Genomic DNA, 25,440 nt, shown 5'->3' with positions numbered 1-25,440 from the left:
ATGCACACACACATGCACACACATGCATACACAAATGCACACACACATGCATACACACATGCATGCACACACATACACACGCACACACATTCACACACATGCATACACATACACGCATACATACACATGCATACACACATGCACACATGCACACACGCACATACACATATACATGCACACACATACATGCATACACATACGTGCATATGCACATGCATACACACACATGCATACACAGCATGGCTTCTGCTAGTCCTTCCAGAGTCTCTTGTAAAGCTTTTCCTGATATTCCAAGTCTCAAGCTAGCTACCCTCCTTTTTTTTTTTTCTTTTGAGACTGAGTCTCACACTGTCACCCAGGCTGGAGTGCAGTGGCACAATCTCGGCTCACTGCAACCTCCGCCTCCTAGGTTCAAGTGATTATCCTGCCTCATTCTCCCAAGTAGCTGGGATTACAGGCACCTGCCACCACGCCCAACTAATTTTTTGTATTTTTAGTAGAGACAAGGTTTCACTATGTTGGCCAGGCTGGTCTTGAACTCCTGACCTTGCCACACCCCCATTTTTACAGTTTTCTAACCATCGACTATTTTCCAGTCTTTTTTTTTTTTTTTTTTGAGGGAGGGTCTCGCTCTGCATCCAGGCTGGAGTATGATAGTGCAACCATAGCACATTGCAGCCTCCTGGGCTCAAGAGAGCCTCCTGCTTTCAGCCTCCTGAGTAGCTGAGACTACAGGTATGTGCCACAACATCCGAGTAATTTTTAAAAATTATTTTATTTTTCTTTTTTTGAGATGGAGTCTTGCTCTGTTGCCCAGGCTAGAGTGCAGTGGTGCAATCTCGGCTCATTGCAAACTCTGCCTCCCGTGTTCAAGTGATTCTTGTTCCTCAGCCTCCTGAGTAGCTGGGATTACAGGTGCCCACGACCACACCTGGATAATTTTTGTATTTTTAGTAGAGACAGGTTTCACCATGTTGGCCAGGCTGGTCTCGAACTCCTGACCTCAAGTGATCCACCTGCCTCAGCCTCCCAAAGTGCTGGGATTACAGGCATGAGCAACCATGCCCTGCCTAAAATTATTTTTTGAATTATTAATTATACAAAAATCATTGGTTAAAAATCATTAAATTTTGTACTTGTAGTAGAGATGGGGTCTCACTATGTTGCCCAGGCTGGTCTCAAACTCCTGCTTAAGTGATCGTCCCACCTTGGCCTCCCAAAGTGCTAGGATTACAGACATCAGTCACTGTGCCTGGCCAAGTCTTTACCAATTGGCAATAAGCTCTCTGGTTGTCATTACAGTTCCAACGTGCCAGGCAACCAGTAAATGATCAATAAATATTGGCATTTTGGATGAATACATAGGTCATTAGTGCTACTGCTCTGCTTTGACTCTCATTCAGATTAGGAATGAGCTCCCCCTCCAAATAAGCAAGCAGACTAGAGACTATTTCCTGAGAGTGTAATTCCGATTCAATTCAGAATTTGTTTCATATGCTCAGGACTTGGCCCTCGGAGGGCTGGGGAGAGGGAAACAAGCAATACTAATTGTAATCTCTGCCTTCAATTTTCCTCTTTTTGAACGTAGTACTAGTGTTGGCCACCTCTCTGCACCGCTTCAAATCCCCCCGGTCCCTCCTCTCGCTCCATCAGTGCCTTGGTGACCACTTTCACGCAGGCTTTGCCAACTGCACATGTTCAAAGGCTCATGGGTGAAAGAGCACAGTGCATCCATGGAACTTCAAGAAATTCAGGGGAGCTGAAGCAAAGTTCATTCACGGTGGGGAGGAGCAGAGGCAGTGAGGGGAAGAAGTGAGGATGGAGGGCTCTGCAGGGGATGCAGCACGAAGGACCTTCCAAGAGTGCAAAGTTATGTATCCTGATGGCAAGGGGCAGCCATGGAAGATTTTGAGTAGGGAAGTGACTTGATCAGATTTATGTTTTTAAAAGATTCCTCTTGCTGCAATATGGGAAATTGACCAGAGGGGGCACAGCTGGAGGCAGAAGTCCAGTTGGTAATTAGACATTCTCAATCTGCCTATATGTGAACATCATTAAAGAAATACCCAGAGGAGGGGTCCAAATGTCACTTTTTTTTTTCTTCCAGGTCCCCTCAGTGATTCCTGTGTGCACCCAGGGTTGAGAACTACTGCATAAGAGGTCCTAGAAGATATCTGGTATGGCCAGAGTACAGAGGGACCGGAGGTAAGCCAGGAGAGACATGCAGAGCAAAGAGTTGAGGTCTCCATCTTCTGTGGGCAGCATCTGGCCTGTTCTGCTTCCTCTGATTCTCACCAAAGTGTTGGCCCAAATGATTTTTAAATTTGAATTCATTGCCATTATTAAAAATATATAGATGTCACACAAAATATCCAGATTTCTGCTCCTCTAAGAAACTTGGGAGGTCTGGCCACCCTGGGCCTGCATGCCCCCATGGCGATAAATCAAGCCCTGGCTGCTGCTTCAGATGTGGCATGGACTCTCCGAGCTGCCACAGCCCGGCCACTCTTTGTCAGTTCCCACCACTGCAGCCAAAAGCCAGCTGCTGTTTTTCATCTCTTACCCAGCCTGTTTGCTCATTTAAGCTAATTGTCTAGTCCCTGTTGAGATTGGAGTTTAGATCTCAAAAGCTAGACTCTACAGGGTGGGTAGGCCTGTTAATGATTTTGTTATTTATCCTGGAAGCACTGCAAAGGCATTGGAAGGTTTCACGTAGAGCAGCAATAACACAAGCAAATCTGATGTCGAAAGATCACTCTGGCTGGCCTTGGTGGCTGATGCCTGCGATCCCAGCACTTTGGGAGGCTGAGGCAGGAGGATTGCTTGAGCCCAGGAGTTGGAGACAAGGCTGGCAAGACCCTGTCTCTACAAAAAAATTGAAAAGTTAACCAGGCACGGTGGAACACGCCTGTAGTCCCATATACTTGGGAGGCTAAGGTGAGGATTGCTTGAGCCTGGGAGGTAGAGGCTGCAGCAAGCTGTGATCATGCCACTGCATTCCAGCCTGGGCAACAGAGTGAGACCCTGTCTCAAAAAAAAAAAAAAATTACTCTGGATTGTTTAAACTCCAGGTACAGCAGCTATTTGACTAGACAATAAGGACAAATCAAGACCTCCCCCAGTCTCCTCTGGCTCTTTTATAGAAAAACCTTTATTATATTCCTGTAGTTAATTTTCAGTAAGAATGGATATTTTCACCAATATTTTTTGTCAGAAATAACAGGAGAAACAGCAAGTTAGGATGAAAATGGAATTGAACTAGATAGTGAAAGGTTTGGATTTGAATCCTAAGTGACTTTGACACTGATTCTTTTACCTTGGCTATCCTCTTCTATAAAATAGAAATAATAATATTAGACTCTCCTAAGTATCTCACAGGGTCATTGGGAAGATTAAATTTAAAAAAATGACCAGTGTTTTATAACCTTCAAAGTGATTCATGGATGTAAAATATTGTTATCATTATTCATTTATTTACCAAACTCACACCCATTCCTACTGTGTATTTGGCCTGTGCTAAGCCTGGGGATGTAAAAATGAATGAGACCAACCTTAAAGGTCTATGGTCTGTTGGAAGTAGCAGTGATGTAAAGACATAATTATAGGTATATACTCAAAAGAATTTAAAACAGAGACTCAAACTCATGCTTGCATGCCAGTGTTCATGGCAGCGTTATTCACCATAGTCAAAAAGTGGAAACAGCCCAAGTGTCCATCAACAGATGAATGGATCAGAGTATGGTATGTATATTCAATGGAATATTATTCAGCCATATAAAGCAGTGAAGTTCTGACACATGCGGCAACATGGATGAGCCTTAAAAACATTACATTAATTGAAATAAGGCAGACGCAAAAGGACAAATATTATATGATTCTACTTGTATAAAATATCGGGAACAGGCAAATTCATAGAGACAGAAAGGAGATTAGAGGTTACTAGGGTCTCGGGGGAGGTAGGAATGGGGATTTACTGCTTAATGGATACAGACTTTCTGTTGGGGGTGATGAAAAATTTTAGAAATAGTGATGATAGTTGCACAACATCGTGAATTTAATTAATGCCACTGAATTTATGCACATCAAAATGTTTAAAACGGCAAATTTTATGTTATATGTATTTAACTACAATAAAAAATAGCAAAAACAAATAAATGGGTCAGAGTTCAACTGAAGACAATAGAAAAAAGCGCAGAGTAAACCTAAAGAAAGAATAATGAAGGAAATAGGCCGGGCATGGTGGCTCATGCCTGTAATCCCAGCACTTTGGGAGGCCGAGGTGGGCGGATCACGAGGTCAGGAGATCACGACCATTCTGGCTAACATGATGAAACTCCATCTCTACTAAAAATACCAAAAAATATATATATATATATATATTAGCCGGGCATGGTGGCACGATCCTGTAGTCCCAACTACTAGAGAGGCTGAGGCAGGAGAATCGCTTGAACCTGGGAGGTGGAGGTTGCAGTGAGCCGAGATCATGCCACTGTACTCCAGCCTCGGCGACAGAGCAAGACTGTCTCAAAAAAAAAAAAAAAAAAAAAAAAAAAAGTATAATGAAGGAAATAATAAAGATAAGAGCAAATACCAATGAAATAGAAAACAAAGAAACTAAGCTGATTCAGCTACTAAATAAATATGTAGTAATTATAATAAGATGTGCTAAAAGATGCCTCCAAAGTGATATGAAGAAACTCCTGAACTCCAGAAGGCTTCAAAAAAAAGACAAGCTTTTTGCAGTGTGGACTAGGGGAGGAGAGCAGGCATTTTCTAGGGCAAGGATGTGGTGACGACCATGGAGTCTGCCAAGCAGAGAGACTCTTGTTCTAGTCACCCATTGTTCCCTCTTCCTAGTCCAATGTCTCCAACCAGGGTACTTAGGAAATGTTTGCTAAGTGAATAAACATTTTCCTTTAGTTCTACAGTATGTCTTTTGTCTATCCATAAATTTTATGATATAAAATTTCTTATGCCCTTTATCTATAACTTTGGATGTCCAATCCCACACTACAGTCTTTTATGACATAGCTGTGTGATGCTATTTTATTTTGTTTTCTTTCTTCTAATAGAGACAGGGTCTTGCTATATTCCCCAGGCTGATCTCAAACTCCTGGGCTCAAGTCATCCTCCCACGTTGGTCTCCTAAAGTGCTGGGATTACAGACATGCACCACCCACTGCACCCAGCCTGTGATGCTATTTTCCTAAAGACACTACATGAGAAGCTCCTACCCTTTCTCCATTTCAGCTGCAAGAGGCTTTCAAAACCTAGGCCCGAAAGCTAAAAACTTCTGAACTGTTGAAATGGGGCCGGGCGCGGTGGCGGACGCCTGTAATCCCAGCTCCTCGATGGGCTGAGGCTGGAGAATCACTTGAACCCGGGAGGCGGAGGTTGCGGTAAGCCAAGATCGCGCCATTGCACTACAGCCCGGGCAACAAGAGTGAAACTCCATCTCAAAAAAAGAAAAAGAAAAGAAATGGAAATCCACATGCAACAATGGCTATCCAAATACCTTAAGGATACATTTGAGGGTGGGTGTACCCATCTTGTGCCCCATCTCCTAGAAATTGGTGTTTGCTGTGGGCAAATGAGGTGCCAGGAGAAGGTACTATTGCTGCCTAAGGGCTGCAGCACATGGTCGTGCAGGTTGTCTACTGTACAAGAGTTCCTGGCAGAAGCAGGGAGGGCCGCTGAAAAACAGCCAGTATTCCATTTACCAAGTCGTGCACCCTGGGGCTTCATCCACCCATATAAAAGAAGACTTTTTCTAATTAGTACAAATACGTCAGGCAGGTATGGGCTAATTGCAGCCTTGTGTCCCCAGCTGTCACCATTACTGTCCTGGCTAGGGGAGATTTAGTGTCTGACTCTGTCCCTTCAAAAGAGCCCCCTCAATTCTCTTCAGTGTCAAAGCATCTTTTCAGAAGATCCTTTCAAGCCCTTTGGTGAGTGACTAACCCACCACCGGCAGTCCACTAGTGGAGAATTACCTTCTGCCAAGAGACCTTAGTTCTGTAAAAAGGCAAAGAAAGAAAGATAAGCTGGGGCAAGAAAGAAAGACAAGCTGGGGCAAGAAAGATGAACTCATTCGGCCACGCTGCTCTCGCCCTGTGGTTGCTTCTTCTGCCACTAGATGGCGTCCTCGCCTAAGTACTGGAAACACTTTCCTGAGGATGGAATTTGAGAGAGGAAGCCGGGTGGCAGCCGCTGTCCGTGTGGAACGTTTAGCTGATCCCAGCTTCATTATTATGCGATTTGAAAATAACTGCTCATCCTGTCAAGAAATTTTATTGAGTGGAATAATAGTTTCATGGCACTCGTCAAGTTCATGCACAGCCTGTCTCCTTTTCTTCTCCCTCTGACTCCTGCAGTCAGCCGATGTTTAAACCCAGGAGACGCAGGTCAAGCCACAGGGAGCTCAGCTTCCTGACATCCACCTGAGAAATGCCAGGAGGTCTTACTGATAACATAATGGATGTCAGTTTAATAAATTCTGACTCAAGGTGACATATAGCTATTTACAGAGATATAACATATTAACATATATATTAACATCTATCATTTTAGCATTAATCATTTCGGCATCTTTTTATTTGAGGCATCATTTATGTATTTAAATGTATATAAATGATGCCCCAAATAAATATACCATATACTTAAATCTATAAATATATAAATTTATTATTTATTTATATATAAATACATGGTATATTTATTTATATATTTATTTATTGTATATTTATTTAAATATATGAATGATGCCCCAAATAAATATACCATACACTTCAAATGTGTGCCTTTAAATGTATTTAAAAGTGTGCCTTAAGTGTACGGTTCAGTGAGTTTAATAAATGTATACACCAGTGTAGCCACCGCCCCCATTAGGACACAGAACACTTCCATCACGCTGGTACATCGTCTTGTCCACCTTCAAAGTCAATTCCCATGAGCTGAAGAGGCTCAAGGCTCAGAGAAGAGCAAACAGTGGGTGAAGGGAGTGTGTGGCCTTCAGGCTAATGTGCACTGTAAGAGGCTAAATGAGACTCTTGATCACTCACAGCCTCTGTTTTGTATTTTCCTAGAAAAATCAAGTAATCATTTATTTTTAAGGAAAACAATGGCATTTTAAGAGCCACCTCATTTTACCTGACATTTTATTAATTTTTCTTTCACATATATAAATGCACAAAATTCTGTAAAATATGTTTAGTCATCACTTCATGATTTGGTTCTTGTGACTTTTTTTTTCACTATGCAGTTGTCAGGATGCAGCTGAGAAAATTATCAGAGCTATTCAGTGAGATCAATTGTGTATTTTGAAAATAATTTTTCCTGAAGAGCCTGATATGGTTTTGCTCTGGGTGCTCTTGGGTGTCCCTACCCAAATCTCATCTCGAATTGTAATCCCCAGGTGTCGAGGGAGGGACCTCGAGGTAATTGGATTATGGGGGCGGTTTCCCCCGTGATGTTCTCATGATAGTGGGTGAGTTCATGAGATCTGATAGTTTAAAAGTGGCACTTCCCCCCTCACTCTCTCCTGCCAACACGTAAGACGCCTTGCTTCCATTTTACCTTCTGCCATAATTGTAAGTTTCCTGAGGCCTCCCCAGCCATGCAGAACTGTGAGTCAATTAAACCTCTTTTCTTTATAAATTACCCAGTCTTGGGTGTTCTTTATAGCATGTGAAAACAGACTAATACAGGGCCAATCCAAGCATTCTTCAGCTCAGGAGTTTAACTCATTTGTCAGCTTACACTAGCTGTGTCTTTATAACTATGCTAGAAAAATGCGATGATTTCTCCTAAAAGATTGACTTCTTTAATATAAACTTTTAATGGAAGCATAACATACTTACAGAGAAACACACAGCTCAATGAATTTGCCAAAAGTGAACACAACCATGTAATCAGTGCTTAGATCAAGAAACAGAATATTATCAGAACCCCAGAAACCCTTCTAGTCACCCCAAGGGTAACCATTATCCTTTTAAAACCATAGATGAATTGCACTTGCTTTTGAATTTTCTATCAATAACATAAAATAAGAAGTACTGTTGTGTGCCTGGCTTTCATCACACAATATTAACATCCACGTTGTTGTGTGTACTTGTAGTTTGATATTTCTCTTGCTGTATTGTATTCCATTATGTGACTATGCCACAGTCTATTCATTTCACACACACACAAGCAAATATATATATATATATACAGGGTCTTGTTCTGTCGCCCAGGCTGGAGTGCAGTGGCATGATCCTGGCTCACTGCAGCCTAGAACTTCTGGGCTCAAATGATCCTCCCACCTCAGCCTCCCGAGTAGCTGGGACTACAGGTGTGCACCACCACACACAGCTAATTTTTTTAGACACTGGCTCTCCCTATGTTGCCCAGGCTGGCCTTGAACTCCTGGGCTCAAGCAATCCTCCCACCTTGGCCTCCAAAAGTTCTGGGATTACAGGCATGAGCCACTGTGCCTAGCCTCGTTTCACTATTGATGGACATGTAAATTATTTCGGTTATTAGTTATTACAAATAATGCTCCTATAAAATTCTTTGAAAATATCTTTTCATGAACACTGTTACGCATTGCTGGGTCATAGGATACACATTTGTTCAGCTTAAATTGATGCTGCCAAACTGTTTCTCAGTGTGGTTCTACCAATTTACATCCCCACCAGCAGTGTATAGAGTAGCAGTTGCTCCAATCTGATAACATTTGGTATAACTAGTCTTTTTCATTTTGGACATTCTGGTGTGTGCAGCAGTATCTCACCAGGCTTTGATTTGCATTGCCCTGAAGACTAATCAAGTTGAGCATTTTTTTTTAATGTGCTATATTGGCTATTTTGATATTCTGTTTTATAAAGTGCTGTTGAAGTCTTTTACCAATTTACTGCAAAATATTTGAATAGGCACTTTACAAAAATTTAATTTTTTCTTTATTTTTAGTTATTCATTTTGAGATAATTTTAGACCTCAGGAAAAAGCCTACAAAAAATCTTGTGTTTCCTTCATCTGGCTTGATATCTCGATATCTTACATAACTGTAGCTAATCTCAAAATCAAGAAATTAACATTGGTACCCATCTTCAGAGCTTATTAAAATTTTAACAATTGTCTCGCTAATGTCTTTTTCTGGACCAGGAATCAAGCCAGGATCACACATTGTATTTACTTGTCATGTCTCCTTAAGTCTCCATTAACCTAAGGCAGTTCTTCAGTCTCTTTCATGACCTTAACGTTTTTGAAGAGAACTGGCCAGTTAGTTTGTAAAATGCCCTCAATTTGTATTTGTCTAAAGGAAACACTCAAGTTAAATATGGTTATGGATCTTTGCAAGAAATAATGTATCCTTCTCAGTTCATATCAGGAAGAACATAATGTCAATATACTTTATCAGTGGTAAAGTTAGCTTGGATCATTTGGTTAAGGTGGTATCTGTCTTGTGTCTCCACTGTACTGTTACTATTTTATTTCTTTTGTAGTTAATAAATATATAATGAGGCAATATGTAAATATCCTGTTCTTCTCATGCTTTTGCTCCATAGTGCTTTTACTTCATTGCTTCTCTATATGATCTTGCTATGAGCCCTTTTTTGATACATGTATTGTAAATATCTTATCCTACTCTAAGTCTTGCTTACTCACTCTCTTAGTGTCTTGATGAGCAGAAATTCTTAGGTTTAATATAATTAAATTTATTTATTTTTCTTTATGGTTAGTCTTTTTTATGTCCAGTTTAAGAAATCAAACCTTCACCTACCACAAGGTCATGAAGATATTAACCTATGTGTTCTTCTAAAAATTTGTTTTCCTTTTCATGTTTGAATGGCCAATCTATTTGTGATTCATTCTTATTTAAATAGGTATCAAAATTCATTATTTTTTCACATGATATCCAACTGATCTAGCATCATTTATAGAAAAATCTGTCTTTTCCTCACTACACTGCCAACTTTGTCATAAATCAGGTGACCAAAAAGGTGAGGGCCTGTTTCTGCCCTCTGTCTTCCATTCCGTTTGTCTATTTCTCTATCTGTATTTGAATACCACACTGACTATAAGTGTCATATTGTTGAGTCTTGATAGTTTTATATCTCTGGCATTGATCTTTTTCTTCAAGATAGACTTTGCTCTTTTTGGTCATTTGCATTTTGGCCTAAACTTTAGGATAGGTTTGTCAGTTTCTATATACATACCTCAAACTCTTGATGAGATTTTTTGGCTCATTTGAATTTATAGATCAATTTGGGAGCATTACATATTTACCATATTAAATCATAAGTACCTTCCTCCATTATATCTTCTTTATTTTTCTCAATATAATATTTTTCTTTTTTGAGATGGAGTCTGCTCTGTCGCCCAGGCTGGAGTGCAGTGGCACGATCTCGGCTCACTGCAACCTCCACCACCCGGGTTCAAGCAATTCTCGTGCCTCAGCTTCCCAAGTAGCTGGGACTACAGGTGCAAGCTACCATGCACAGCTAATTTTCACATTTTTAGTAGAGACAGAATTTCACCATGTTGGCCAGCCTGGTCTCTATCTTCTCACCTCAAGTGATCCACCTGCCTCAGCCTCCCAAAGTACTGGGATTACAGGTGTGAGCTGCCGTGCACGGCCCTCAATAACATCTTATAATTTTCAGCGTAGTGGTCTTATACAACTTCCATTGATTTATTCCTAGGCATTTGATGTTTGACAATTTATTTTTAAAACATGACTACACAAGAAGAGAGTAGCATAGAGCAGTGGTTCTCAATGGGAAGTTATTTTTGTCACCCAGGACATGTATGGCAATGTCTGGAGACATTTTTGGCACAACTTAGGGGTGGTGCTACAGGTGTCTAGTGGATAAGCAGAAATGCTGCCTAACATCCTCCAATGCCAGGACAGCCGCCCCACAACAAAGAAACATCCAGCCCAAAATGTCCACAATGCTATTCTCGGGAAATCCCAGGATAAAGTTAAGAACTTCCAGAAAGATATCACTTCATAGTCATTATTTTTATACACTGTTCATGGATTTTTATATTTCACATGAAGTGATTTACAGTGACATTTTCGTCATATTAAAGTTAGGTTTTATTACTGGGGTGTGAATAAAATGTACTGTGTTCAGTTTATAAAAAGATGTTATAATTGTTGGGAGATAATTCTCCATGGCTTCTGTGTTTCTGGAAACCTTCTGAGCAAAAGGCATTGACAGTTTGGTTCACAGATATTTGCATAACAGACAGTCTTGGAAAGATAAAGATAGTGACTCCCTGCAAAGAGATTTGGAGCTGCCTCTTCCTGAGATATTCCAGGGTAACAGAGCTAGAGACTGTGCCCTTTATTCCCTGAAGATTTGCTTACATTCTCCAGGGAGGGGCCAGGCACGATGGCTCACACCTGTAATCTCAGCACTTTGGGAGGCCAAGGCGGGAGGATCGCTTGAGGCCAGGAGTTTGAGACCACCCTGGGCAACATAGTGAGACCGCACCTCTACTTTTATTTAAAAAAAAAAAAATTCTGTTTTTTAAACCCAGGGGGGCTGGGCATGGTGGCTCACACCTGTAATCCCAGCATTTTGGGAGGCCAAGGTGGGTGGATCACCTGAGGTCAGGAGTTCGAGACCAGCCTGGCCAACATGAGGAAACCCCATCTCTACTAAAAATACAAAAATTAGCCAGGCATGGTGGTGCATGCCTATAATCCCAGCTATTTGGGAGGTTGAGGCAGGAGAATTGCTTGAACCTGGGAAGCAGAGGTTACAGTGAGCCGAGATTGTACCATTGCACTCCAGCCTGGGCGACAAGAATGAAATTCAGTCTTAACAACAACAACATCCAGGAGGATAGGCAAATTTGTGAGCAGTCTCCTTCTAAGATGGGGGTTTCTGAGGTTCAATGTTCTTCAGCTGTGACATAGACTCACTGTCTGCTCAGTATCCACCTGGGCCTGCCTCCACATGGCCCCTATGCGACTTGGAGGTAAAAGAGAACCTACGTAAACATGCTGCTCATGCTGCCAGCTGCACTGTAAGAAACTGTCTAAATCTGTTTGGGTGTGTTTTCTCCTTACTGGTTGAATCTATGGAAGATTGGTAAATTGACCTAACAGCTGCAGTAATCTCTGCTGCTTAGGGATTGCTTGATAATGACCCATTAGCAAGGCCTACTGCCAATGTAGGAACGGGAGGAGGCACTACTAGTGTCATATATTCGCTTTCTCCATCCAGTAGTGATGACAGGGAAGTGCTGCTGGGTAAGGCAAAATTATGTCTCCACCAACAGTTCCCCAAACCTGCCTTTTAGGTCGATGGGTTTGAAGTGCTGGCCCTGAGGAGTGCTGGCCCCAAGAAGCCAAAAGCCACGATGTCACTATTTATATTAAAATTCATGAGTTTGTTGTAGTCACCAGTAGGCCTCCCTGTGTCTACCAGGATGCAGAAGGTAACAACATAGGGCCTGGTTCCATCCCACTCAATGTTTGAGACTTATTTCCTGGAGGCTGGGTCCTAGTTTTATTCTTGGGGTCTGGAGTCTCCTGCAATGACTGGGTCTTTGTTAATTAACTTCAGCACAACTGGCTCCCTTCCCTTCTTGCATGAGGCTTCTCAGACCTCTAGTGGACTTTTCCATCCATCTGCCAGACCTACCCAGACTTGCTCGAACTTAGCAGTGGCCACAAACTTAGCTCAAGCTGAAAGCTCTACTACAAAAACCTGTGTGAAAGAGCTGAGTGATGATGCTGACTCTCGCCCTGGACTATTTGCACCTGCTTTGTTTTTGAAAATAGCCAACTTAACTGCAGTCACTTCAGCGCAATCCACATCCACCTAGAGTATTTGTGAAAACAAATGAGACCATGTTGACCCCTATGATCAGAGCTTATTTTCATAATGATGGCTTGGTTTGATGACGCTTGAATATGAGCTGCGGCTCAGCAGCAGAAGGGCACAACCTCAAAAAGCAGATGTTTTTTAAAAAGCCAATAATTGAATTAAAAAAGGCTTCCTTGTCAGCTGTCATGCATCTGAGTAAAGGGTGGGGTAGGACACTTCCTTGGAAGCAATGATCTGCAAATGCATTATTTGACTGTCAAACTATGCTGAACTTTATACTGATATGATGCAAATGATCAACCTCCCTGTGGTCAAATAAGGTTTCTCTTTTTGTTGAGCTGCAGCAGTTCATGGCAAGCAAAACAGGTTTTGGGGAAGGAAAGAAAAGGTGTCACTCCTTTGGGGCAGGAAAAAACAGAAATACCAAATGCTGATGCTATTTCTTAGTTACATTTTCTTTTCTTTTCTTTTCTTTTTTTTTTTGAGATGGAGTCTGGCTCTGTCGCCCAGGCTGGAGTGCAGTGGCACGATCTCGACTCACTGCAAACTCCACCTCCTGGGTTCATGCCATTCTCCTGCCTCAGCCTCCTGAGTAGCTGGGACTACAGGCGCCCGCCACCACGCCCGGCTAATTTTTTGTATTTTTAGTAAAGATGGGGTTTCACCGTGTTAGCCAGGATGGTCTCAATCTCCTGACCTCGTGATCCGGTCGCCTCGGCCTCCCAAAGTGCTGGGATTACAGGCGTGAGCCACCGCGCCCAGCCCTTAGTTATGTGTTCTGTAGAATATTAGATTTTACCCTTGATGGGAGTGGGGTTGGGGGTGTCGCTCGCTGTGTCTGTAGATCAGGTAAACGAGAAGTTCTGAGAATATCTAATATCTGATATCTAGAAGTGATATAAACTGGGCAATACCTCTTCCCAAACAGCAGTAGAGTTCATCGAGTAAAGAGTATTACAGTGCTGGCTGGGCGTGGTGGCTCACGCCTGTAATCCCAGCACTTTGGGAGGCCAAGGCAGGCGGATCACCTGAGGTCGGGAGTTCGAGGCCAGCCTGACCAACATGGAGAAGCCCCGTCTCTACTAAAAATAAAAAATTAGTTGGGCGTGGTGGTGCATGCCTGTAATCCCAGCTACTCCGGAGGCTGAGGTAGGAGAATCACATGAACCCAGGAGGCGGAGGTTGCAGTGAGCTGAGATCGCACCATTGCACTCCAGCCTGGGCAATAAGAGCAAAACTCTGTCTCAAAAAAAGAAAAAAAAAAGATTGCTACAGTGCCAAAAGCGGACCTTAGTCAAGAAGCTGTGCTGATCGAAGGCATGTTGCTTATCAGTTACCTTGCTATGCCATACATTATTTAGAGGCCCAGGTTGGATGTGGAGCAAGCTGTGGGTGCCACCTTTTCCTTGGAGACCATGATCTGTGACTTTCTTAAGGTCACCAGTTAGGAAATGGTAAAGTTGAGATTCAAACTCCTATTTTTATTTTGGAATTTAGTGAGGTTTTCTTTGCAAATAAATATGTTGTCAGTTTTTGTAAATGTTTAGTAGACAACTGAAAAAAATAGCCTTTAATAGTAAAATGAAGCATTATTAAAAACGCTTGTTCTTGTAGATAGAGTAAATTTTCATCTTTAGGGATATTGAGGCAAAATATTTATTTACTTAATGAAAATTAACATCTGAATTAGTCTTAAGATTTACTGGAAAATAAAACATGAAGAATTATTGGTGTTAAGCTATTAATCTGCTATGACAGCTGTCATCTTAGATCTAACACCAGAAAACTGTTGGTAAAAATCTGCAATTTGGCTGGGCCTGGTGGCTCACACCTGTAATCCCAACACTTTGGGAGACTGAGGCTGGAGGATCACCTGAGCCCAGGAGTTTGAGACCAATCTGGGCAATATAGTGAGACCCCATCTACAAAAAATAGAAAAAAATAGGTGGGCATGGTGGGCATGCCTGTGGTCCCAGCTGAGGAGCCCAGCTCAGGAGGCTGAGCCAGGAGGATCACTTAAGCACAGGAAGTTGAGACTTCAGTGAGCGGTGATTGCACCACTGCACTCCAGCCTGGGTGACAGAGTGAAACCCTGTCTTAGAAAAAAAAAAAGAAAAGAAAAGACAGGAAAAGAAAATAAGGTGTTTTCTGTGAACTCTAGTCCAGTTCATAAATATTAATTCTGCCTTATGAATAATAATATTCAGATTTGTCCATTTTTGGCCTGTTTTAATCTATGAAAGACAAAGCAGAAGCTGTTTAAAATTTACTTTTGCTTCATACTGTAAAACTTAAAAAATACTTTCTTCTTTGACCTCTTAGGTGTTATGTTTTTTATGTTCCCGAATTTTTTTTACAGTTCTATATAATTTTTTATGCTTACTCATCCTTGAAGGTTGAAAACTCTATCCATGCTTTGCATTTGTTCCAATATGGGATGAGCTTTTTTTTTTTTTTTAATCTGGCCTTACTGAATCAATGAGCTAATTCTTTTTGGCTCCCTGCCTGTCTATTTTGATGCTCTTAGAATCTTCCTCTCATTATCCTAGGCTGCAGGGTTGGGTACCTTCCAGCAGCTTGAAAGGATGGTGGAGGAAGCCATCTGGCAAGGAAAGTCACCCTGGCAAAGTTTCTTCTCAAGGCTTTGCTAACCCACTGTCCCAAGGAGCCAAAGGTTATCTGGCCTCTAGTCTCTCCTCCTCACTGGCCAGCAGCCAGACTGGACGTGGCCTGGCCATCCTCCTGAGACTATCATTGCCAGTATTGTAACAGTGAGAGAAATCGAACATAGCTGACTCCATCTTGCTTCTGACCTCACAAGCTAACTGCCTTCGTGCATTCCTGCATGTAGACTAAGCTAATCATGGAAAGAATTTAGATTATAGTTTAACTGTAGAACTAATGATTACCTCTGTTTTGAAATAGACCCCTGAGGAGATAAGGAAGTATGCACACAACATTTAAACAATGCTGTCTTGACAATTTATAGCAATAACGTGGACCTGACAAGCATTTGACCATGAACAAAGAAGTTTTGCAACCTCCTTGGAGCCCTGCTGATGCCCAGATGTCTGTGGTCACCAGTCACCTCTAGACCTTAAACCCTCTCTGTTCTCCCTTCCCCTAACATAAAAGGAGCCAAAAAAATCCATGAACTTAAGATGATTCTTTAGGACACTAGGCCACCATTTTCTCAGTTTGCTTGCTCCCCCCAAAAAAGGCATCTTCCAGCCGGGTGCAGTGGCTTAAACCTGTAATCCCAGCACTTTGTTTCTCCGGTTTTTGAGATAGGAGGGGCCCTCTAGTAGTGTCAACTTGAGTATAGTGTACCCACAGTTTTATTCCAGCAAACTTCACTGATGAGTGGGTATTCAGCAATATCTCAAACAATCCCATTCACTTGTTCCTTCTAGGTTTCATTCCACAGTCACCCCTTGTCAACCCTGCCCAGTTCCACTGAAAGTAGCCAAATGAGAGACAACATCCTGTTGTCCCCAACTCCACAAGATTATGGAATGAACCTTTGATACTGGGGAATCATAACAGTGAAAGAAATCTAACATAGCTGACTCCATCTTGCTTCTAACCTCACAAGCTAACTGCTTTTGCTCATTCCTGCCTGTAGGCCAAGCTAATCATGGAAAGAATTTATTTTATATTTTAACTGTAGAACTAATGACTATCTGTCTTTTGAAACAGACCTCTGAGGAGGTAAGGAAGTATATACACAAGTAACAATGCTATCTTAAAGATTTATAGGAAAAGGGTGGATCTGACAAGCAGTTAACTATGAACAAAGAAGATGTGCAACCTCCTTGGACCCCTGCTGATGCCCAGATGTCTGTGGTCACCAGTCACCTCTGGACTTTAACTCCTTCCCTGTTCCCCTTTCCCCCAACATAAAAGGAGCCTAAAAATCTATCGACTTAGGGTGCTTTAGAACACTAGTCCACCATCGTCTTGGTTTACTGGCTCCCTGAAACAAAGTCATCTTCCTTGCCCCAACACCTTGTCTCTCAACTTGTTGGCTGCTGTGCAGTAAGCAGTATGAGCTTTGGACTCAACTGCAGTATCAGAGGGGAGACTTGCCACTCTGGGAAAAAAAAAAATCCCCTATTTGCATGTCTTGGGCCATTTCAGTGAGTATTTAGAGAGGAGATTCAGAAGTCTAGGCTAAAACCCAATTTTACCTGGCAGTGTTCTGCTTGTCTATCGCTCCAAAAAATAACACTCAAAATTCAGGGGTGTGAAACAATCACAATCATTTATTATTATCCCTCATGATTCTGGTGATTGACTGGGCTCAGCTAGTTAGTTCCCACTCAGAATGTGTCAACTGGCTACCATGAGACAGCGATCATACTGGAGTGGCCTTGAAGGCTTCCTAGTCACATGTCTGGACTAGGGACAGGGAAAATTCAAACTGCTGGGGCATGAAACAGCCAAAGCTCCTTGACTCTTTATTTTCATGGGTTCTATTTACATGATCTCTGCAACATGGTGGTTTCAGGGCTGCTGTACTTATATACTCCAAAGGCACATGTTCTGAGCAAGAGAGCTAACCGATGCCTAGAGCTAGATGACCAGGTCTCCTTTTAAGACCCAGTTTTGAAAGTCACATAGCATTACTTTGGTTGTGCAGTCACAGAAACCCATCTAAGAAGCCTACCTGGGTTCAAGGGGAAAGGACTTAGATGCCACCTCTTGATTGAGGTGGGGGGCAGGGTTTTTGGAAGAGCACATGGGACTGAACATATTGCTGCTGCAATTCTGAAAAATACAATCTGCAGCAGGAAGTTTAATGCAACTTGTAGAATTAATAAATGATTGTATACCATTAATAGTAACACTTCTTGACACCTACTCTATGAGAGTATCTAACTCATAGAACCGTGTGAGGATTAAATCATTAATATCATATATTTAAAGCACCTAGAATACTGACTGGCACATAGTGAGTGCACACAGTAAGTAAATGTTAGCTGTACTCTATAGTTAAGAAAAATTAGAAGTCCGTAACTATAGTATTAACTAATTACCCTTCCCCATCATTCAATTCTCAGTTGTTCATTCTGCTATTCCCTTTTTTTAGAAAAAAGTTTCTTGGTTTATGTCCTTGTTTAGGTGGAAAAGCTTTCACCATCTGAAAACTTCTTAAGAAAAGGTACATGGGAGATAAATATTTTGAAATTGTACGTGTCTGGAATATATTTACCCCCACATTTGACTGCTAATTTGTATGTGTATGAGAATCTATGTTAGAAATAATTTTCTCTCAGCATTTTATTTACTTATTTATTTAATTTATTTAGATACAGAGTCTCGCTCTATCACTCAGGTTGGAGTGCAGTGGTGCCATCTTGGCTCACTGAAACCTCCAGTTCCCACGTTCAAGTGATTCTCATGCTTCAGCCTCCTGAGTATCTGGGATTACAGGTGACCACCACCACGCTTGGCTAATTTTTGTATTTTTTAGTAGAGATGGGATTTCACCATGTTGGCCAGGCTGGTCTTGAACTCCTGTCCTCAAGTGATCCACTCACCTTGGCCTCTCAGAGTGCTGGGATTACAGGTGTGAGCCACTGCACCCAGCCTACTCTCAGCATTTTAAAGACATTATTCCATTGTCTTTCAGTTTCATGTGTTGCTACTGAGAAATCAGATGCCATTCCGATTCTGGATCCTTTATGTGAAACCTTATTTCCTCCTGGGTACTTGTAAGATCTTCCCTATGTCCTCAGTCTTCTAAAGTTTTATCACAATGTGCCTTGGTGTGGTTCTGGTTTTGTCCATTGCACTGTGCGCAGTGAGCACTTTCAATGTGGAAATTCATGCTCTTTAGTTCTCAAAATATATAATTGAATTATTTAATTCATTTCTTCCCCTGTTTCCCAGATGTCCAAGGCTGGCTTTCTAACCTTCTTATCCTTTCTTATTTCTTTCTCTTCTCTTTGCTTTCTGTCTATGCATTCTAGGATATTTTCTAACTTTATCTTCTTAACATTCTACTCAGTTTTTTATTTTTGCTATCAGATTTTTAATTTAAAAGAGCTGTGTTTGGTTCTATGAGTGTTCCTTTTTTAGGGTATTTATTTATTTACTTATTGAGATAGTGTCTCGCTATGTCACCCAGGCTAGAGTGCAGTGGCTGTTCACAGGTGTGGTCATAGCCTCAAACTCCTGGGCTCAAGTTGTCCTCCTGCCTCAGCCTACCAAGCAGCAGGGACTACAGGCTCATGTCATCGCACCCAGCTTTTCTGTTTTATTTGATCTTTCTCAGAGAAGATCAATAATAGATTTCTCAGTTTTCTTCTCCCCCTATACTCTTTTTCTTCCTTTTCTCTTTTTTCCTGTTAGCATGTTTTGGGTTCTGTTTTTAATGTCAGATCCTTCCCCTCCATTGTGATGACCTTCAGCTGCCTGCTCTTACTTAAGTGTGCCAGATTTAGCAACAAAAAGAAAGAAAAAAAAGACAGGACATCTGGTTAAATTTGAATTTTAGATAAACAATGAATAATTTTTAGTATAAGTATGTCTCATGCAATATTTGGACATACTTATAGTACATAAGTATTTTATATTTTAGTAAAACATTACTTGGTGTTTAACTGAAAATCAAATCTAACTAAGTGTCCTGTATTTTATCTCGCAACTCTAAGAGTGAGGTCTACAAAGCTGCCTGGAAGCCCTGAGTGCGTGTGTAAGTGGGTGGGGCTTGACAAGGGTGAGTTTACCAACAGGTTGCTCCAGTTTCATTGCATAAATGATTACATCTCTTCAGGTCTTTCCTCTTAGATTCCCCAAAGGAAAGTATTCCAAACTCTCCATCCCGGTGAGTTTGAACTTGGCTGCCAGAGTTCTAGGAGCCAAGCGGGAAGAATACCAAGCAGCTCAGTAGACATCATCTTAAGTTTCATATGGCTCTTCAATTTCAGTACAGTAGCCCTAGTCTTGTGTTAATCTCATGGCCTTGATGAAAGATGGCTGCAAATTCTTTGCACCCTCCCACCCCTCCCCACTCAGGGATGGAGCCTAATCCCCTTGCCTTAAATCTAGACTGGCCCTAGTGACTGGCATGATTTATAGAATGCAACAGAAATAATGTTCAACAGCTTCCAAGCATGCATAGGAAGGCTTGTAACTTCTGCCTGGATGTCTTGGAGTATCCTTTCTGGAAACCCTGAGCCTCCATGAAGGAAATCTGACCCTGAGCCTGCCATGTGAAGGGGCATGTGTAGATGCTCTAGTTTACAGTGCCAGTTGAGGCCAACCTTCCAGCTCTTCTTATCATGGTACCCAATATGTGAGTTCTCCAGACTGGCCCATCTGCCAGCTGGATAACACCAAGTGACCTTTCTTGATGCCAGGTGGAACAGAAGAATTGCTCAGTTCAAATTCAGACCCACAAAATCATGAGATATACTGGTCATTGTTTTATGTAACCTTCAAGTGTTAGGGTGGTTTTTTAGGCAGCCTTAGATAACCAGAACACCTCGACTACATCTGGTGTCCCCATTCCAGAGAGCCACTGCATGATTCTTCAGAGAACATCCTTCCAATCATCCACCCTCGTGGAAGAGGGACAGTGGCCACTGTGCAGTGTTGGGAATGCTGACTGCTTCTTGTACAGACTTACAAGAAATCGTCCTGGGTTTAGTCTCACCTACACACACACTTTCAGACACATCCAGTGCAGCAAACTCTCCTATCCCGAGAAATCCTACTGTCATGTTGCTTCTCGGTTTTCCCTACTCCTGGTTTGGAAGTCGGCTTTCTGAGGTCTGTTAAGTCAGTTATCACCTGTCCATGTGCTTTCCAGGTTCCAAACTCTTATTATTTTTCCTCTCTTGTTCCCTTGTCCTTGTGAGATTTTTAAATTTTTTTTATTTAAAAAAGTAGTTTTTTTAGGGGGGTGGGGTGGGGACAGAGTCTCACTCTGTCACCCAGGCTGGAGTGCAGAGGCATAGCTCACTGCAGCTTCAAACCCCTGGGCTCAAGTGATTTTCCTGCCTCAGCCTCCCCAGTAGCTGGGACTAGAGGCGTGCGTCACTAGGCTTGGCTAATTTTTTTTTTTTTTTTAAAGAGACATGGTGGGTGGGAGAGAGAGTCTCATTATGTTGCCCAGGCTGATCTCGAACTCCTGACCTCAAGCCATCCTCCCACCGTAGCCTTCCAACGTGCTGGTGTTACAGGCGTGAGCCACAGCACCCAGCCCTATCTTTAATTTAAAGGCTCCTTGGAGTGGAATTTCAACAATTATATTAATTTTTTAAATACTCTTAGATCAGGTTTCCTGGAAACAGAGCCTGACCCTAGGATTCTTGTGCAAGTGCTGTAGTGAGGGTATTCTCGAGGGAAGCCTCCGAGTAAGTGAGGGAAATAGGATAGGCCAGAGGGAGAAACTGAGCAAAGATATGGTTTCTGATGAAGTTTATCCTCAGTCTGATCCCATGGGAACTCTGGCATATGAAGGGTACCACAGATTTATTCCTGGCCTTTTATAAGCTAAAAACGTTAGCCTGTGGCCATGGCTTCCTCAGTCTGGTCTGAGTGCAGATGTCAGCAGATGGGGGCAATGAAGGGGCAGTGACCTGGGGCTGGATGCACCCACCTAGTAAAGGTTATTTACGCGGGGTGCCAACGCATCTACTTCATTCCTAAACTTTATTTTTTTCATGTAGCTTAATTTTTTCTTTCTTTTTCTTTTTTAGGGACAGGTTTTCGCCATGTAGCCCAGGATAATCTCCCAAACTCCTAGCCTCAAGCAACCACCTGGGCCTCCCAAAGTGTTGGGATTACAGTCTGAGCCACCTCACCCGGCCTAATTGTTGCTTGTAAGGGATGCAGTGTCTCTCTAATCTTGCTTAAGAAATGAATTATCTGTATTTCATTTTTTTCCTACTGTTTGCCCTTTAATTTTTTGTTTTGTTTTGTTTTTGTTTTTGTTTTTGTTTTGAGACAAGGTCTCACCCTGTCGCCCAGGCTGGAGTGCAGTGGTGCAGTCATAGCTCACAGCAACATTGAACTCCTGGGTTTAGAGTGATCCTCCTGCTTCAGCCTGGCTAGTAGCTGGGACTACAGGCGTGGCTATGCGCCCGGCTAATTATTTATTTATTTTTTGTTTTCTTTTCTTTTTTTCTTTCTTTTTCTTTTCTTTCTTCCTCTTTTTTTTTCTTTTCTTTTTTTTTTTAGACAATGTCTCACTCTGTCGCCCAGGCTGGCGTGCAGTGGCGCAATCTCAGCTTACTGAGCCTCTGCCTCCCGGGCTTGGGTGTTTATCCCACCTCATCCGACTGAATAGCTGGGACTACAGGCGCATGCCACCACACCCGGCTATATATATATATATATATATATATATATATTTTTTTTTTTTGAGATGGGATTTCACCACATTGGCCAGGCTTATCTCGAACTCCTGGGCTAAAGTGATCCACTTGCCCTGGCCTCCCAAAGTGCTGGGATTACAGGCATGAGCCACTGTGCCCAGCCTTAATTTTTTAAGTTATCATATGCAGATAAAAGAGGCAGAACCAGTTTTAGTATCCAAATCAGTCTGATCCTAAAACCCGTGCTCTAAACCATATTAAACCACCTTTTAAAATTACATCTTAATGAAATAATTTAATGTTACCTCTCCAGCTTTAAGGGTGCCATTAACCACTTAGATTTTGATGTGTCGGATGGAAAACACTCCCCAAACGGGCTATTCTCTGTTTTTTTAAAAAACTGAATTTGCCTATAGACTCAACGGATTCATTCTGCAAGCATTCACTACGTGGCGAAATCGGTGCTGGGCATGGGTGCAAAGACGACCTAGCCCTAGTTGGTGTCTTCAAGAGGCTGCGTCCAGCAGGGGAAGCAGATATGAAAACACAAAACTATTACAAGGGATGAGCGCCGCGCCAAGCCGAACCTGGGAGCTACGGACAGTGTCTAAACTTTAGTCACTCACAGGAGTACAAAGATCCGGGGCTGCTCCTAACTCCTACTCCAAAGCTTTCCCGGCCTGCTGGGCGCACAGGGAAGAGGGAAGTGCTGGAAACTTTTGGGAATGTGTGTTTTCATGTGAAAGAGGGGAATGAAATGTACCCTTCAGATTTCACTTTCTACTTTTCCGGCCACGGGCTCGGCACGACCTGCCGTTGGGAGACAAACGGTTTCCCGAGGTGGGGTGAAGCGCGGATTTGCCGCGGGACTCCGGCTTGGCGCGGAGCTGGGCGCGGCAGGCGCAGGGAGGAACTGGCGAGGTGGCCCGGGCTCGGCCCTCCGAGGGTGTGGAGCGCCCAGGAAACGGGACCCGAAGAATCCAACTGCTCCCGCCCTGCGTGGCCAGGAGCGGGGCTGGCGATACTGGGGACACTGTCCAATCCGGGCAGGGGGCGAGGCCGGGGGACCGGGCGGGCCTGGGGAGCAGGCACGTGTGGAGGGCGGACCCGCCGGGGGTCGAGGCCTGCCTCTCCGAGAGCTCCTGGCGCGGCCGTCCCGGCCCCGGGCCCCAGGTGCGCTTCGCCTAGAGAGGGATTTTCCGGTCTCGTGGGCAGAGGAACAACCAGGAACTTGGGCTCAGTCTCCACCCCACAGTGGGGCGGATCCGTCCCGGATAAGACCCGCTGTCTGGCCCTGAGTAGGGTGTGACCTCCGCAGCCGCAGAGGAGGAGCGCAGCCCGGCCTCGGTACGAGGGGTAAAGGGGCTCCGGGCCGGGGGTCCTGGGCTCAGGGAACGGGGAGCGTGGCCCGGGAGCGTCTCGCGGGGATGCCCGGCTCCGCGCTGCACCCCAGAGTGGGTGCTCGCCGCCGGCTTGCGGGCAAGCCCGGGCGGCCACAGGGTGGAGGGGGCCAGCGGGCCCTGGACTCGCTCCGGGTGGGCGAGAGGGAGGCGAGCGCGGTGCTTAACCGCTGGCACCATCCAGGACATCCAGCATCCAGGGCCGCTTACACAGCTCAGGACGCGGGTCAGAGACCACGGCAGTTATTTATTCAGTCCATGTGCTGGGCTTTGCATCAAAAAGAAAGGACCGAGATAATCTTGCCTGTAGCTAACTCCGCCTAACACCTCTTACAGTTTACTTTTTAATTCTTTACTCCGTTTAAGAAACTTACTCCTTTCTCCTAGATCCTTACCACTTTCTTACCTTCTCGTGTGTCTAATGCCCTCGGCACAGTGCCCGGCACATCGGAGTCTGATTATTATAGGGTCCATGACTTGAGTTGGCTGGTGGCGCAGTCTCAGCATTTTGTCATGACTTTGACCAGCTGGAGACTTTGGTGTCAAGGAGGAAGGCTTCTCAACAATTTACCGGCAGAAGTGCCCCCCGGGGCAATGCAAGTCTTCTGAGCTGACAGAGCAGAGTGGGTCCTGCATAACTCGTGCTTTACATGGAACTGGGCATCTGCTCTCTCCTGCTGACAGTGGGAAGGATAGATAAGGTGTCCCTCTCCAAGTTATCCATTCTCCTGCTCACCACTCCATGACACCCCACCACCCCCTTCCATTCCCTACTGTTTGCCCTTTAATTTTTTGTTTTGTTTTGTTTTGAGACGAGGTCTCACTCCTGTAGCCCAGGCTGGAGTGCAGTGGCTGGATACAGTTCACTCTGCCTCCCAGGCTCAGGTGTTTCACCCACCTCAACCTCCTGAGTAGCTGAGACTACAGGCGCATGCCACCACGTGCCTATAGTCTCAGCTATTCAGGAGGTAACTGGTAACTCTATTGATAACCAAACCCTAGATTTTTTTTTTTTTTTGAGATGGAGTCTTGCTCTGTTGCCCAGGCTGGAGTGCAGTGATATGATCTCTGCTCACTGCAACCTCCGCCTTCTGGGTTCAAGAGATTCTCCTGCCTCAGCCTCCCGAGTAGCTGGGACTACAGGCGTGTGCCAACACGCCTGGCTAATTTTTGTATTTTTAGTAGAGATGGGGTTTTAACATGTTGGTCAGGCTGGTCTTGAACTCCTGACCTCAGGTGATCCACCTGCCTTAGCCTCCCAAAGTGCTGGGATTACAGGCATGAGCCACCGTGCCCAGCGGCCAAACCCTAGGTTTTTAGTTGCCAGGGAATTCTCAGACACAGGTGGAAGAGCAAGTAGGAGAGGAAGTGGACAGGGATAAGAAAACGGATAACCCCATGACCCAAGAGCTGCTGACTCTCCAGAGCCCTATCAGGCCAAGGCCATCCTCATTCAGCTCATGTGAGATTTCTGTTGATTGAAGATATAGACACAAGTACACCCCTGCCCCCACCCACACATAGACAGGCACAGACACACAACTACTGGATCAAGGGCTTCTGTGAATTTCCCTCCTAGATGTTCTTGCATTTGGTTAGGGATAATGTTTCTCTGCAAGCAATTTAGAGAGTAACCCGCACAGTCAAGCCATGTACCACTCCAGGCCTTGGTGTTTAAAGGGTGAGCCTCCTGGTCATCCCCAGGCTCATGTCCAGTGGCATGTTTCTTTGTTTATGTCCAGCCACTCATTTGTTTTCCTGAGCTCATTTATTATCTGCTTGTAGACTAAGCCTGCTTTTCTCCAAGGGAGATAAAGATGAGTGGCAGGCACTGGGGATTGTGGGCAGTGTGCCAGGGAGTACCTGAAGTTCCAGAATAAACAA

At 43.6% G+C, this 25,440-nt stretch overlaps 1 protein-coding gene across 7 annotated transcripts in view; it reads left to right on the top strand.

Annotated features, from left to right (window-relative positions):
- Positions 1-25,440, top strand: part of ANXA4 (annexin A4) — a 182,655-nt gene that overhangs the window by 74,718 nt on the left and 82,497 nt on the right. For 3 of the 7 annotated variants that reach the window (XM_016948681.4, XM_016948682.3, XM_054678480.2), the window contains one exon: positions 2,108-2,205. The gene's annotated coding sequence lies outside the window, so the exon portion shown is untranslated. Of the gene's footprint in view, positions 1-2,107; positions 2,206-23,206; positions 23,504-25,440 lie in introns of those variants that run through there. The other 4 variants (XM_001139581.7, XM_001139427.6, XM_054678479.2 and 1 more) reach the window with 4 other exon arrangements.

The sequence above is a fragment of the Pan troglodytes genome, chromosome 12 (assembly GCF_028858775.2).
Source record: "Pan troglodytes isolate AG18354 chromosome 12, NHGRI_mPanTro3-v2.0_pri, whole genome shotgun sequence".
Classification (NCBI taxonomy): domain Eukaryota; kingdom Metazoa; phylum Chordata; class Mammalia; order Primates; family Hominidae; genus Pan; species Pan troglodytes.
This window is presented reverse-complemented; position numbering and strand designations above follow the sequence as displayed.